Genomic DNA, 17485 nt, shown 5'->3' on the forward strand with positions numbered 1-17485 from the left:
TGCTGCTCACCTGTACTGTCATTGTCTTGTACTGTGTGCAGCAGACAGGATGGGAGGAACGTAAGCTCAAAAACAGCTTTACTGGTGAACAAGGAAAACCAACATTAACTAAACTGGGAATCAACTAGGCAGGAAGGCAGGCTTGGCAAACAGAACACACTGTGTGGAATGAGGGTACGATGACAACAACAAGTAGGGGGAAGACTGAGGACTAAAGTACGCAGGTGGGATCAGGAGAGGACGGGGAACAGCAGGAAACACAGCTGGGACTAATCAGACGAGATGAGGGAAAGCAAAACTGGAAACACTAACATAGGACAAGGACCTCAAAATAAAACAGGAAACACACAGACCGAAGCTCAGACTCGCGACACTCAAGCTTAACACAGTAACAGGGGAGACACGGGGAACATAGTGACAAGGACATGAAATGTGGGATTGGGAAAAGCATAGAGTAGACATGGGAACAGAGACTAAACACAGGCTGACATAACTACTGAGGGAGGAAGGACTGCAGTCACTACGAACTAAAGAAAACCAAAACTATGACCAACAATGATTAAATAACATGATCACAAAGCCTGAAATACAAATACCATGACATTTCTTTTGCCCCTAATTTTAACGCCCTCTGCTAACTGACCAGATGCCACACTCTGATTAAAAAGTGTTCCTTATATGTTTTTGTGAGCAGTGTATATGTGTGGGTGTCTATGGGGGTGTGTGTGAACGGTCGTGTGGTTGAAAACAACAAAGGAATGATTTTAGGATCACAGTCTGATAGACTGCCTTTATTTGGCTGAGGCGATCTTTACATGTAAGAATCAGCTGCTCTCAGAGAAAAGATCTGTGCAGTCAGATTCCTCCCCGTCAGCACACTGCTGCAGAGCCCTGTGATCCATTACAGTCCCATTGACACAAAGGATGAGCTATGAGATGTAGATCTATGTGAAGACTGATCACTCCATAATCTATGTTCAATATCAGGACTGAAAAGGAGCTTTTTAAAGCCTGCCAAGACACCATAGTGGATACATCTGATTTCATCAAAATGGCACAAATTAATGTTTGTGTAATTAGACGCGGTGAGGAGGTTTGAAGACGACTTCTTTGATGTCTGATGCAGATCGCCCATCATATAACCTCTACTGCATTTCGGTCACCCTCCACATTAAGCTTGTGTACACTACTTTGATGTAACTTTCTTACTCTGAAACTGGCATCTTATTGATGACAGTACACTGATTTCCAAAATCACCAAAACTGCCTGCTCTTTACATTTATGTTCTATGGATTAGCCAATAACCACATTATTAGGTGTGTTTTACTGAAAATGTATATTTGACCTTATTGGATAGTCATTAGTCACATTCTGCATTGACCTTCCACTGTCAGTGCTGGCAGCAGAGAGGACACTGCAAAAGGGGAGCTGGGGGTGCTGTCACTACAGACAACTCTGACCAACATGTTGCTTCTTCATCAGTTAGAGTCGTGCACATCAGCTGATATTTGAGGGATCCTTTTAGTACGTATCTCTGAAGATATTTTACAATTTCCCCTTGCTGGCTTTGCAAAGGATAGAAGGATCAATCAAAAGTAAAAAACCAACAAACACATTAAAAACACCCATAATGATCAACCAGCCGGAGCGCCATGCAGATACTGTCAAATTATGTAAATTAATGGCTTCTTAAATTGTAGAAGTTTTCCATAGTTGAAATTTACATGAGCTCGTCTGTAGTTTGGAGATGTTTACATTAAGTAAAACAATGACAGTACATACGTATAAATAGAAATATGAGATTAAAGTGCTAAAAATAAACAAGGTCAGAATTGCTATTATTAGTTGGGTTTTCATAAATAAAATGATTTGCCAATTATACAAATAGACATGCAGTGTTAAAAATGTAATAAATGTATGGATAAAACAATTTTAAAATTGGTGACAATATTAACGTTGTCTTTTTACACATAAGGTATTACTACCTTTTGAGTTACAATGTTTACTGTTAACATAAGTTTAAAATTCAAATAATGTACTGCTACTGTAAGATCACTTCTACTTTATTACTTGATATAGATTGTTCCTTATTTAAAAGGAAACATTTGGCTTGTGGTTGAATGACATCAATTACCGAATGATGACGAGTACAAAAACACCTTTAATAGTTACACTTGCACTAAATTCTGTTAATAACAGAACACAGTAGAGAACTTTTGCCCCTCTTTCAATTCAGTTTTCAATTTTTATTTGTTTTACCTTTATGGAGAAACAAAGGAGGACAAAACTGAAAAAGAGCTAACAATGAAACAGAGAACCCTGAACTTAGGACCACACTGAACGTGGCTCCTACGCCTACAGTCAAACACACAACTATGTTTCAATCCTGCTAAAGTTAACAGCAGTGCATGGTGAAATACAATGAAACATTTACCTGTCCCGAATTAAATGTGAGCAAAGGCTGTAGAAGCACCAATGTGTTCCTTCTGTGAGGAGCAGGAAGACGAACACAGAGTCCATGTGATGCACAACGGGACACAGAAGATGAGTGAGGATGATGATTGCAAACATGACACTCGAACTTGATGTGAGACTTGCAACCTGCTATACAGTACACATATCAGGAATGTAAGCCTCGATGAACCTTCAAGGGTTTGCCAGAAACACCTCAGCGTTCAGACTCTTATTAAAATGTTTCAAACTTCATGGCTACAACATCCTGTCTGAAAAACATGTTTTATTATCATTTGAATTTAGTACAATCTGTTTTATTTTTTTGCATCTCTCTTATTATTAGTTGTCTGAAATTTTGCAGATTTTGGTAAAAAAAAAAGAAAAAGAAAAAAGAAAACCCAACTAATTTACTGTAAAATACTCTAAACTATTCTTTTCTATATACTATAAACTATTCTATAAACATTCTTCGATTGCACAAAAATTCCCCGTTTCAAGAGCAGGTAGAGACAGTCTTGGTGTTGAGATAGGAAGAAAACTGTATTTTGACAATTTTCTAATGTCTGAATTTGTTATTTAAAGTTAAACTTTAACTTTAAATAACAGTTTTAGCTATTAAATTAAATTAAATTAAATTAAATTAAATTAGATTAAATTTAATGAAATTTCATTAAATTTCATTAAATTTCATTAAATTAAATGTTTTACTGGCTTTATGTTTGATTGCATTTTTCTTTTAAACAACACAGGTATATTTAATATATATTTAAAGAATAAGTGAACTCTATGCATGTTTTAAACATGAAGAAGAGAGGAGAGGCTTTTGCAAAGACAAAAGGAGAACATACCGTCCACTATGCCAGATACATGTAATATTACTGAGCTCCTAACATTTCTATATCCATAATGTTCTGGGTCTGAGAACTGGGAGATGAATGCCCATTAACACGGAGCTCTGTTTATCTGATGCCACTTCAGGATTTACTCGTCTCTGTGGAACCCGTCACATCAACTGTCCTATTTCCCGTTGCCTCTCTCATCCATTTAGCCTTTAAGCTACAGGCAGAGGGGCTGTTTCAGTTGCCTGCGACAGGCTGAGAGAGGTGGAACAGCCAAAGAGTCAGTCTCTGGTCACATCCAGGTTCTGCAGTCTCTTCTGTAGACTGTGTCCCAACTGGAATCTGCTCTGATCTCCATCTGCGACTCATATGGTAAATGGTCTGTATTTGTATAGCGCTTTACTAGTCCCTAAGGACCCCAAAGCGCTTTACACATTCAGTCATCCACCCATTCACGCACACATTCACACACTGGTGATGGCAGCTATATTGTAGCCACAGCCACCCTGGGGCGCACTGACAGAGGCGAGGCTGCCAAACACTGGCGCCACCGGGCCCTCTGACCACCACCAGTAGGCAACGGGTGAAGTGTCTCACACAAGGACACAACGACCGAGACTGTCAGAGCCGGGGCTCAAACCGGCAACCTTCCGATTACAAGGCGAACTCCCAAGTCTTAAGCCACGGTCGCCCTTTATTTCCCAGATTCATCTCAGAGGGCCCTGTCAGCTCTACCAGGCAGACCTCCTAAGCAGCCCTGCCTGACTGCCTTGCAAAAGGGCCGTCTGAGCATCATCAGGCTATTGCCCAGTGCCTCTGGCTTGTGTGCACTCCAGTCCCCTGGTTCTCTAAGCCTTTGACTGTATTTGCTCCTGGTGTCCTGGATAAGACCTTTAACTTTGTGAACTGCTCCGTTCTGAGGATAACAGAACCAGGCTAAGATTATCCTGTAACACTCGTGAAAAACAAACTTTCCATATCATATTATTCCACAACATAGTCGGTCGTGGATACGAGCAAGCTAGGAAGGACAAGCCGAGGATCCAAAGACTGTAGAAGTGAGATTTAACTCCTCAGAAATCTTCCACTGCTGTCTTTTGCATCCACCTCATTCACTCTATTATTCCACTCTCTCCCACACTTTTCTTTGTTGCTGTCTTTCTATTTCTTCTCCTCTTTTTGCTTCTTCTTCAGTTCCTCCATCCTGAGGCCCCCTCAGTCTTTGTCCTGCAGCTACAATAGCAATGAGATATTTTGCATTAAGGTCCTGACTGGCTGGGCTAAATGGGGTGGTATGCAATTAGTTTTGCGAGTACTTATCTCATTAAAGTAAATGAATTATTGATTTAATGACACTCATGCTTTTAGAGACAGGAGAGCTGCTATTATGACTGTCTGTGTTTGAAAGGACACTGTCCAGCTCAGCACTCGTCTCAGCCGCTCACTGCTCACTAGTTTTCTTATTGTCTGTTTCCATCGTGAGTTTCTTATCATCTCTTACATCATGTGTCACCATCTTTTTCACAACTGGATACCCATGTCACTGTTGTTTCTGGAATACTGTGGTGGGAAATGTGTACAACTGCAATAATTATCATCATACTGATTAAGCTGATGGTGTCAGGGAAGTCTACAGAGTTTTATGGAAAGTTGTGATTTTGTGCAAATTTATCTCTGAATGAATTCGACAGATTTGAGGATTTTGTCTCCTTCAGTGGCACTGTAACGTGTACTGACAGAAGGTCAGACCTCTGCTGAGCCAAGCATTCCTTTAACCTTAACTAGTAATGACTTCATGAATGTTTTGATTACACATAACATCATTTAGGCCACAGCTACTAGTTTCTTTTTCTCCAAACCATCAACGTGTCTTTTAGACCCCATTCCTACAAAACTGCTCAAAGAATTCCTGCCATTAATTAATTCTTCGATCTTAAATATGATCAACTATCTCTAATAATCGGCTATGTACCACAGGCCTTCAAGCTGGCTGTAGTTAAACCTTTACTCAAAAAGCATCTCTAGACCCAGCAGTCTTAGCTAATTATAGGCCAATCTCCAACCTTCCTTTATATCAAACTTCCTTGAAAGAGTAGTTGTCAAACAGCTAACAGATCATCTGCAGAGGAATGGCTTATTGAAGAGTTTCAGTCAGGTTTCAGAAACGTATCCTCTGAAGCTGCAGGTGATTCTTCTGTAGGAATTATACTGAACAAGAATGACCAAGACAGACGTTGTTGTTGTTTTTAAGCAAAGAGGTCAAATAAAAAATGTAAAAACAGAAAAGAGTCATTCATGGCCAAGACACATAAAGTGTTGCTTCAAGGGAGGATCCCTCGTCCTTCAGATGTCTAACGTTGTTTCCATTGTTATGAATGATGGAGTAGCTTATAATATTGTGCAACACACTTTCAAACGTATCAATAAAAAATGTTTTGTTCAGGTTTTCTCAACAACTTTTGTGTACCTGACGGGAGATCAGGGGTGGATGGAGAGAGCTCTGCACACTGACTCAACTCTTTACTTTACTAGAAAGGTAAAAAGGTTCACAGTGTGAGCGTAGCGGTCAGGAAGTCTGGACGTGGCCGCGCCATCTTATCGCTGTCATATGGATACCAATGATCTGATAGTCACACAGTCTGTAGACTGTGTGACTGTAGGTAATACTGCTTTAAACCGCTGTGATGATGACCGAAGTGTGTGTGTGTGTGTGTGTCTAGTTTCTCTGATGAATTACAGTAGAAGTAGCAGGTCTCTAATATTTGACCCCGTATCTACCGCTTCCTTCGCCTCCTCTCTACTTATGTGGACACCTGCTTGGACACCGAGGCCTTCCTTCTTGCAATTAACCTCACCCACAAGGCAGACTCATACACACACCTGCGGTGATTAGCCTGCACAAATAGCTGCCTAATACCCACTAAATGCTCTCATAACTCATGAAAAGACTTTGTGACCCCGGACTGACTCGCAGCCTGTGGATCATGAATCAAAAAGAAGTGTGAAAATAAGCAGTTCTGCCTTGATTGTTAATCAGGTTTAGGTCTGCTCACGTCAGTGGTCGGCGCTAACAGTCAAGACCATGATAACCAGAGAAGCATAGATGCGAGGGTTATGTGGAAGAAACCTTCGTTCTGAACGTCAGCCACAAAGCATAATGTTTTCATCTCTGTGGGTTCATTTCTTTATAAGTAAGCAGGCTTTGAAATTAACAGGGGATCAATTCATTGTTTCCCCCATTGTAGATGGAAGTTTTTCCAAAAGCCATGAATGCACATCAATCACAACATTACTTATGATTAGGAAACAGTTGTGACTGTTTATTACAGTTTTTTACAGACGCTAGGACACATTTCTCAATACTTAGGTCACGTTTGCAAAACTCCTCACACAGTGAGCACAACAGAAGTCTATGTGGGCTAAACTGAGGACCAGTTATCATTGTTTTGGCACAAAATGCATTCAATGACTACATCTCTCAAATTTCATGAATTATCTTCTCACTCAGACACAACAACTGCCAAAAATCTTTGTACGGACAGGACATTTTGCATGTGCTTACATACTGTTTTCAAAACTGTTAAACTTATGGCCAAAACAATAACACAATGCAAAACTTAAAAAGACAGCAAAATCCAACAGCAATATTTTATTGAAACATATTTTAAATCTAAAAATGCAGTTTAACCAGCCACAGCTTATTCTCATTGTAGATGAACATCTACACAGGTGTTACTCCTTCAATTTTTCAGCTCCTTCAATTCTGGCATGCCAGAAGATTCTTTCCTAGGTGTATTGCCCTAGATGACATAAGATGTGATGTGGATGAGAACCTGTGGCCAAATGGAGGAGACCGAGTAGATTAGCATTACTATTGTATGTGTATCAGTGGATGCTGTGTATACAAATTCTTGTATTTTGGGATTACTTAGTGCAAAAAAATAAAAATACATAAACAAATATTAACGAATTCTGCATGATGTCTGATTCATTCCAGTAACATATATTGAAATTATAAACAGAGATGTGTCCTTGTTTTACACAAGAAAACACTGTGTAATGCTACATGTTGTTAGTGTTTTTTAGGTCATTGTTTTGTCGGTGACAAAGTGTGTTTGTCGGCTGTCAACCTTTGCTAGTGTTCTGGAAGAATGAGTTTATTTGAGACCTGAATAAAGTGTTTTGGTAGTTGTAGTGCATTTTGAATGTGAAATGAACTGCTTTGCCACGCTGACGGTCAGTTAGGAGAATTGTGTGAAGAGTTTTGCAAAAGTGACCTAAGTATTGGGAAATGTGTCCTAGCGTCTGTAAAAAACTGTAACAATCAAGTATTTATTTGATTATTTATTTATTTATTTATTTATTTATTTATTTATTTTCCCGCCTGTCCTGTTTGGCACTTTTGCATCAGAATTATTGTCTAAAGGCAAAGAAAGATGCCCAACAGATTTACTTTACCAAATGGACCAGCCCAGCCTTGCCTTATTGGTCTATTTGATTCACCTTTTATTGTTTAATTTATTTTAACCTGCTACACGGGACAGACGTGACTGGGGGAAAGAAAAGGGAGAAAGAAAAAGAGCGGGGAAGAAGGACGGGGATAAAGGGCAAAAACCAACAAAACAAACAGACAAAAAACACATCTATCAATCACCTGCATCACCTGCTGAGAAAGAAAAAAGAGAAAACAAGCAAAGAAAAAGAGCAACATAATAAACAACATCATGATGATCTATGGGAATATAACAGTAAATACTAAATATTAAACATTATTGTGCAGCCCCGTACCTTTAATTTAAGTTTAATAACGTTTTGTGAAATGTGTGTGTCTGTGTGTGTGTGTGTCTGTGTGTGCGTGTGTGTGTGTGCGTGTGTGTGTGCGTGTGTGTGTGTGTGTGTCTGTGTGTGCGTGTGTGTCTGTGTGTGCGTGTGTGTGTGTCTGCGTGTGTGTGTGTGTGTGTGTTTTTGTGCGCGTGTGTGTTTGTGTGTGTGTGTGTGTGTGTGTGTGTTGTGGATACATGAAATCTTTCGCCCAGTTGTATTATAGAAACTTTATTTCAGTTCCTATAATATTTCATTGGTGTGTAAGATAGTATAGACACTCATATCTGCTGTTAGTGAGTCTCCAACAAATGACTGTGTGTTCTTAATCACACAAACTTAACTGTGTGTGTATATGTGCACTCATGAATGTGTGTAATGCCACACGTGCTGAACAAGCTTATATTCAATTAATTTCTGGGTGGCTGCTGCTGCTCTGGCCGAGCGCTGCTTAACGACTGGGGCTGTAATAGGAGGGCAGTGCAGCAGAACTGCTGCCTGTGTGGGAGGCCGAGGTCATAAACAGCTGCTGTGGCTCGGGGTAAAAACAACTGCTCCTCTCTCTTTTTTTGTCTTCCCTGAAGAGTTGAAATAACTATATGAATGAAACTATGAGAAAATATACTATTATTACTATTATCATTATTATTGTTGTTGTTATGGAAACTCATGTTCCCAGTTTACTATTTAGATTTTCAGCTAAGTTCAAGTCTCAGAAATGAACCGGTACATCTTTCTTTCTTAAACGTTTTGAACGAATCTTGTTCACTAAAGTTTGCCCACACCAACCATGCAGCTGTGATCATTTTGTACTCCTACTGTGGAAATAGAGACAAATCACACGTTTTACCACTGAAATAATGTCTCATAACCCAAAGAAGCAGGCATTGGTTTGCAAATGTTCCACAGCTCAGTGGGTTACAGTGTTACTCTTTGTTTCTGTTTCAACTTTCTTGTCTAAATTTTCTTCTGATTTTGTTCATGAAAGATGAATGTCATCAGTATTGTGTTTTCAGCAGTGCTGTTTGTAGCTGCATCACCTGAACTCACAGTCACCAGTATTTCTATGAACATACAGATATTCACTCTCCAGAGAATGAATGAGGGATGCTGTGCTCTTTAGCTGCAGACTTTTTGCTGAATTTACAAACTCATGCTATTTTGCATGTCTGTGCAGAGCTTTGGTGCACTATAAGTGTACACTAACTTCAAATTAAAATTAAAGTGAAATTAGAAACTTCATTTTGCTGTGCAATGTTATGATGACATACAACAAAATTAATATTTCACTTAAAGCACTAACATTTGTTAATATCATTAGATTTTGTCCCTGGTGGGAGACACAATTACACAGCAGCATAAGTCTCATAGGGGAACGAACTAAGTGCATATGCTGTGAAGACATAGTGAATGCTCTCAGGCACAGAGCCCATCAGTGAAGTTCCTGAAAGTGAAGTGGGTCCCCCTCATGCACCTCGCATGAGTGGAACCTTTTACCTGACTGACTACAGAGTAGGTTTTCATTGTCCATGCCACAAACGGATACTCAGCCCCCACCAAATGATGCCTCTGTTTCTCAAATACCAAATTTACTGCTAAAAACTCCCCGTCTCCTACGTGTCATAATTCCTGTCAGACAGCAAACTGCAGTGTGTGAAGAAGCCACTATTTTTCAGGCACCGAGGGCAGATCTGGTGGCTGTTATTGGGGTTAGTGACTCCTCTTTTAGCTGATGGCAAGAGAGACTGCCAGCAAGTGGAGACAGAAGCCACTCAACCCCTGACCATTTAATAACAAGGTTATGTACCTTTAACTAAGGATATCCCCGAGCAACGGCATTAGGAGAGTTGAAACGTAAAGCTGGATATTGTCACATTAGTCTGTGTAATCCATCATATGTGTAAATTCAGAGACGTGCTGATAATTAAGAAGTGTGACCTCAAGAGTTAGATCCAAAGTGTGCAAGGGGAAGCAAGGTTAGAATGCAGGAAACCGTTCAGTGTCGAGACTTGGAGAGAGTTCCTGGGCTGAAACAGAGAGTGAGTAGGAGCTGAGGGATACTTTTGATGGTGGTACCGCCCATCACCCGGAGCTGCTGACAACGACTGTTGTTTGGCTTCATTGGGAAAATCACAATGAAAAATCTTGTCAGAGCAGAAGAGAGAAGTTTTTGTTTTTAAACTCTTACTATACACTGGTGCTGGTGTGGCGTCTGCGTCTGAGGCGTCTGCGGTGGAGATGTAGGTAGGCACAAAGAGGGTCTTAAAGGGAGAATGACAGAGAGCACAGATTAAAATCTTGCAAAGCGGAGGTTGATTGGCTCAAAGAAGGTGGGTGAGAAGATGATTGGATTAGACTAACTAAATATTTTTGTCCCAGTCCAGGCCTGAAATGGTTATTGGTACTTTAGTTTCAGCTAGCGCTACAAAAGAGGAGTGAGCATGAGTGGTGTTTTTTAAGTGGCAGTTAATTTCAAATGCAGCATCAAACATCAGACTAGATATAGTTGGGCTCACCTTAACGGCCTTAATGGCTTGGGTACTGGAACCAGTCTCCTGGAAAGGGGCTGGACTCTCTCTCAGTCTGGAGTTCCCCTTGGTGAGAGGTGGCAGGCTGGGTGGGTATCCTAGTATCTCCTTGGTTTGCTTCCTGTACGTTGGGGTTTCTCCCAGTAGACGAGAGGGTTTGTTTCCTACGCCTTCAGGTTGGGGAACGGGTCCTGACCAAGTACCCAGCCTTCTAGGAGTCCCTGGGTGGGGTGCTTTAGGGTGCTTCACCTGGTGACTCTGTTGTCCTACTGGGAGACTTCAATGCTCATGTGGGTAACGGCAGTGAGACCTAGAGGGGCGTGACTGGGAGGAACGGCGTCCTGGATCTGAACCTGAGCGGTGTTTTGTTATTGGACTTCTGTGCAAACCACAGTTTGTCCATAACAAACAACATGTTTAGAACATAAGGGTGTCCATAAGTGCACGTGGCACCAGGACGCCCTAGAAGACAAGTTAATGATCGATTTTATAGTTGTTTCACCAGACCTGGTGGCAGACTGGACACTTGGGTGAAAATGAGGGGCTGAGCTGTCAACTGGTCATCACCTGTGGTGAGTTGGATCAGGTAGTGGGGGATGCTGGACACAACTGGAGCACCTAAATGTACAGTGAGGGTGTCCTGCCAGAGGCCCCAGTCCGCGATATCTTCAACTCCCACCTCAGGCAGAGCTTCAACGACAGGACACTGAGTCTGAAGGGACCGTGTTCAGCACCTCCATTGCCGAAGCCGCTGCACTTAACTGCAGCCTCATATTGGTTGGTGCCTGTCGTGATGGTAACCCCCAGACCAAATGGTGGACACCAGAGGTGAAGGGAGCCACCAGGCGGATATGCACATGTTGTGCTTAAAACATCGAAGGCGTGGCTCTTGTTTCCATTAGAACTAGCAGTAAATTGGACTGTAATTCATAAAAAAATAAAAGCCTGTGTCATTTACAGTTGTTAGTTAATACTAATAAACACACAGTGCTACATTAATTACGATAAATAAGGAGCTTTGGTGAAGCTGTGTGTACTTTAATACAGTTCTACAGTGGAGCTACTGTACAGTGTGCCTACATTTGTGCTCAGTCATCACTCCTAAGTTATTCAGTGGCCAACAAAGCAGCAGGACAAAGCCTTCATTAATTTATCTCTGTTCTGTATTTAACAAGCGCTACATGTGCTGAGGAGGCACGCACCCAGCACAAAGGTTCTGCACTATCATTAAAGGCACACAGGGATACCAAGGCTAATCATTTGACCTTTGCTTTTCTTGTTCTGGGCATCGGGAGGAGCAGCACTATCTACACAGCATAAGTCCATTTGTTATATTGCATGATTTATGATAGGCTTGTTAATGTGGAGAATGCTAAAACAGTCCAACTGAGACGGCACTGAACAAATAGCTCCTGAGTTCAAAATTAGCTGGGAGGTGATACTTTTTTCTAACCCTGGCTGCAGCAGCTCTTGATATTTGAAAGAGCTTATTCATTTACTCTCTGTGAAACTCTCTGAAAATACCAAGCAGCAGTTTTGAAGCCAGTTACACATTTTAACAAGGTTCTCGTCAGACTTTGTCCAACAAGAACCTTGTTAAAATGTGTAGGCAATTCTAAACACTTATTTAGTGACTAATTCACTCATCTAATAAACACATGACTGTAATTCAACCAGTTTGTGAAGATATAACAGAAAGAAGACCTGCAGTTGGAAGCAAATTATCTGTTGAAAGCCAAAATACAGCGTTTAATCGTTTGTTACTGTGAAAAGAGCATCATGCAGTCGCTCAGCGTGTGATCAAAGGGAACCAGCTGAGCTCATCGCCATCATTTGGCATCTCTGTGGAAACCTGTGAGTTTGTTTGAAGATCCACCAAATAAAAAGCACAAAGCTAAACACCGCTGCAGCTGAAATGTGGCACCGCTGATTCTGGCTTTGAGCAGGAAGTTGATGTTGTGTTGAATGGCTTTGAGGAAAAGACTGTTGGAGGCCTGGCTGGCACTGAAACCTCCCCAGGTCTCTGCCTGAGGCAGCAGCATCTCAGCAGCCTCATTGTCTCCAGTGCAAACATTTCTCTTCAGAGGACAAGAGGCTTTCTCCAACTATACTTCCTGAAAAACCTCTGCAGTGTGTCCTTTTTTTTTTCTTTTTAAACCTTCTCTCTTTGTCTCGTTTTTCTGTTCCTCTTTCTCACTGTTGCTACACTATGCTCCTATCTCTTCCCCTTTTCTCCGGCACATTCATGCAGAATCTCTCTATTTGTCCACTTTATGTCTCTGGAGGCACTGCACAGCATTCCTAAATACATTTCCCATGGTGTCCCACAGAGGGTGTTGTCTTGATGTCACAAGGACAAATTTACCAGTCTTTTCTGATCCATGAGTCAGAGGAAAGGCTCATCAGTCCAAACGTGGAACCCGTTGCCTCGTGAATGGCTCTCTTTTGAAGCCAGTCCTGTCTTAGCAGCATCAGCATCACTGTCATAGCAATGTGATTGATTATTGCTATTGAATATTAGAGTACCAGCAAGAACGCAGAACATGCCGGACTTTGTGAGACAGAGAGTGTGCTCGGAGAGGAAACGGTCCTGAACCATGAGGAGGAATGACAGCATATTTACTGCAGTGGGTGGAGACATCATGACAGAGTAGACAGTCAAAATGCTTTGATTGCCACAAATATTACCTTATAGAGTTAGGGGAAGAAATATCAGTGACCGTGGGGATGAGAGGGGAGTCGGTTATTCTCTGAAGGATTCTTCTTTTCACTTCAGTTTTATTTGTATAGCACCACTTGCCTGAAAGCCCTTCATACTGTAGTGTAAGGTAAAGACCCAACAATATTGCAGAGAAGACAGGGAAAACCCAAACAATCCGATGACCCCCTATGAGCGAACACTTGGTGACAGCGGGAGGAAAAACTTCTTTTTAACAGGAAGAAACCTCGGGCAGAACCAGGCTCAGGGAGGGGCGGGGCCATCTGCTGGGGGTGAGGGGAGGAAGAGAGCCAGAGATTAATAATAACTCATTATTAACCCTTGAGCATCCCTTAAAATTTATACCCATCCTTTGCCCTTCGTACCCAAAATGGTCCCTTTTTTCGCTAGGGTCACTCGAGGGTTAAAGACAATGTGGAGTATAAACATGCTCTCAGAAAAAAATCTTGAATGTTTTCTCTAAACCTTCTTGTCTGATCTGACACTGTGTATATGAGGAAAAACCCAAATGAGCCTTTAAGATTAACCGAAGTTTAATGTCCAGAACTGCAACTGTTCTTCTGGTAACAAAGCAATGATTTGCATTGTTGTTTACTAGATGGTTAACAGGTGACTTGTTGACAGTTATTTGTATTGTTATGGTTACAGATGATTTAGAATAAGCTCTGGAAACTGATGAGGTCACAGAGAGAGGAGAGGGAGACCAGTCCAGGAGAGCCGCTAACAGGTTCACCAGCAGTGTTGGTCAAGTTAATTGAAAAAAGTAATCAGTAACTAATTACCGATTACTTCCCCAAAAAAGTAATCCCGTTACTTTACTGATTACTTATTTTCAAAAGTAATTAATTACTTAGTAACTTAGTTACTTTTTAAAAACACGATTTACAACCTGAAGAGGTGATAAAGCGATAGATCTTTCAGCCCAATTCTACTTTTTCTGCATAATCCATCATACAAAATGTAATCAAATGGAAAAGTCTCTTTTTAAAACTTGTTTATTAGTTTTAATCTTTTAACTTTATGCATCAAGCAAAAATTTTAATTATATGCAACATTCTCTGACTGGAAGAAATTTGTTTAACATTTAAACCTATTTTCTGCACATTCCAGCACATAAAATAAAATATTTTTTGTATTTACACTCAGTCTTTCAAATAGATGCAAGTAAAGCACAGCAGAAAATAAATAACATCAAAGACTCAGCGGTCCTGTTGCTCTATTTTCACCTGTAAAGCAGGAGTGGGGTAGGCGGAGGTTTACCCTGGTGTAGGTGTGCCGCAGCGGTCAGTGGAAGAATCCGCGAGTTTCTCTGTGAGTTTCCCATTACGTCGTAGCTACTCGGTGCTTGCTTGGAAGTTTAGGGGTTTTTTCGCTGTAAAAAGAAGTTTTCTTCCCACGCACAACGGACGCTAATGTTTTTGTCACTTTTTATGGAATCAAACTCAAAGTAAGGTCAGTACTTCCACGCTTTAAACGCTGCACGCTCATACTCTCTCTGCACTCGATATATGATCCATTGTTGATCTGCACACAGCTGTTGTCACCAACGGCGCACTCGCTTACGTCACTGTCATGAGACATTCTCGCAAAAAAAATCATGATTTTAGTAACGCAGTAACGCAGCGTTCCTATGGGAAAGTAACGGTAATCTAATTACCGTTTTGCAATAGTAATCCCTTACTTTACTCGTTACCTGAAAAAAGTAATCAGATTACAGTAACGCATTACAAGAACGTGCTACTGCCCATCTCTGTTCACCAGTCATGTTAAAATGTATCATTTACAAATTGCTGACTCTGAGACAGCAGAGAGGATGCTAAGAGGTGGGCCACTAGTTTGCTCTGTGCATCATGTTGATGAGATTAATGAGGAAGAGGTGGGTGAGTGGGAACCTGAGACTCCACCAAAAAGATGCCCACATCATCCCAACCCAACACAGACACAGTCAGAGCACAAAAAATAATCAAAGCAGTGACAAACCTTTCACTCAGGTTAGGAAAAGAGTGCAGTTTGGGTTCAAACACCACGAGTTTGAGTTGATCGCTTATCAATGTTTCTAAGTCAGAGCGTTCAGTGACAGTGGCATGTTAAACATGTCAAACCCTCCTGTGAACTGTGAATACTGTGCTGATGTAAGAAAATCATTTACAAGCTGCTCCGTTGTGTTTTCAGGATTTACCACAACTTATTTTGTCTCAGTTATGTCACTGTGTTTAAAACCTTTGGAACTATTATTAATGTCATTAAACATTAAGCAACACAGAAAGAACATGTGGGCTGAAGGAAGACGTGTAATGTAGTGACTTCAGGACATCGTGGTTTCAAAAGGCCAAACATCTTCCATCACATTGTTGGGGAGCAGTGTGAGTGCACTCAGATGTCGTGATGTTTTCATGGAGGTCAAAGAAAAAGTGAGCAGAAAGGAGGTTGGAGGTAGTTTTTCCGAGCACTTGATCCTTCAACGCAGGGTTTTTAGTTTTTCACAAACTGCTTCTGAATTTTGGCTTCGTTTCTGATAAATCCATAATGACATGGTGACCTTTGGTTGTTCATCTGTGGCTGTTTCAAACAGAACCTGGTAATGAGAACCAGCTCATTTATTTTTTATATCAATACATAAAATGATAGAATTGACTCTCTTTTTAACAGAACATACAAATAATATTTGATATGTGCCAATCGTCATCTCAGCTGTGACACCATACAAAATACGATATGTACGTTCTAAAAATAACCCGCGATAGGTGAAATCTGCGAAGTAGCCAACTTTATTTCTTACAATTATTACAGATTAATTTGAAGGCTGTAAAACCCCTCACTGCACACTTTAAACTGTCAGGCTCAGGAGGGACTCGGAGGCAGACCGTCACTAAGGTTCACAATTTTATTTACACGTAGACACCAGGTGCGGGTATATACAAGTGAGGGGGCACAGGAAGAGGGTCTCCGGGGAACACAGGCACGGGAAGGGAACGGCTATATACACAATCCACTGAAGCTCAGGTAGCTCGGGCTCCGGTCTTTAGGTCACCGAACGGCGGTCCTCAGGCTGGCGAGAAATCTGACACAGAGAGGAAAGGCAGGTAAGTAGTGGCACGACAGAAACTCGGAAAAAGGGCTCAGATAGGTGATGACACTGACGAGTGTTACACAATAATCCAGCGAGGAAGCACTCTCAGCAGCTGCCTTAAGAAGTGAGTGAGATGATTGTTTGCAGGTGTCCGAGCCAGGGGCTGGAGCCGTCATGACTCCGCCCCGGTAGAGCGCAGTGCGCGGAAGGGGAGAGAGGGAGATGCAGCACAACAAAAACACTTGTAGCCATACAGAGTCAGCCGAGAAGGCACAGGGTCATGACATAAACACTCAGACAGGCATGAACATCTTCACACGTTTCTCTCTTGTTTAAACTCTCAGAGTTCAAACCTAGAACAATGAGTCCAGTATTATAGGATGAAACCAAAGACGCGCAGGTGACGACGTTTCATCGACATTGTTGTGTTTGTTGGGGAGAAAACGTACAAACATACAGTTCAGCAGAGTCACACTGCTGGGATCGAAGATTTATGTCAGTTTGACAAACTGAACGCACTCTGTCCTGGACAGGAGACACGGCACGAGACTGACTGACAATGGTCTACAGCCAATCAGGACGCAGAACACAATAAGCTGTAATAAAAATAAAAAAAACATGCAAAATTTCACCAAAAAACCATCGGCGAAACAGCGCAGCCGCGAAACGTGAATCACGATATAGCGAGGGAGCACAGTATAGGCAGGATTCACACAAAGAAAGTCTTTAATTATAACTGAAGCATAAATCCATAAACCCAAAGTACCAAAAACACACACGCCGAGACACTGAACACAGGAATGACAGGACTGCATGTATATACACTGACGGCTGAAAGTAGACACAGTGAACGCACAATCAACACAATCACAGGGACACAGAGAACAACAGTAAAAATACTCAGAGTAACTGAAGCCAAACCCAAACAACACTGAGAACAAACTCCTACAGAACAACTCACAGACCAGACCAGTATAAATAAAGAGTCACTTACAACCTAAACCAGTAACATTGTGTCTGTTGTTTTTCAAGCGTGTCACTGTTGCTGATGTT

The 17485-nt window shown here is 41.3% G+C and overlaps 1 protein-coding gene and 1 long non-coding RNA gene across 2 annotated transcripts in view; one reads left to right on the forward strand and one right to left on the reverse strand.

Moving 5' to 3' along the window:
• Nucleotides 1-17485, forward strand: part of LOC120725645 (RNA binding protein fox-1 homolog 1-like) — a 293134-nt gene that overhangs the window by 76637 nt on the left and 199012 nt on the right. The window lies entirely within an intron of this gene.
• LOC120725649 lies at nucleotides 16195-16931 on the reverse strand. Its single transcript, XR_005694164.1, has 2 exons — nucleotides 16504-16931; nucleotides 16195-16423 (listed from the first exon to the last, which is right to left on the reverse strand). It is a non-coding gene; the product is annotated as an uncharacterized LOC120725649 (long non-coding RNA).

The sequence above is a fragment of the Simochromis diagramma genome, unplaced genomic scaffold (genome assembly GCF_900408965.1).
Source record: "Simochromis diagramma unplaced genomic scaffold, fSimDia1.1 OVJJ01000699.1, whole genome shotgun sequence".
NCBI lineage: Eukaryota > Metazoa > Chordata > Actinopteri > Cichliformes > Cichlidae > Simochromis > Simochromis diagramma.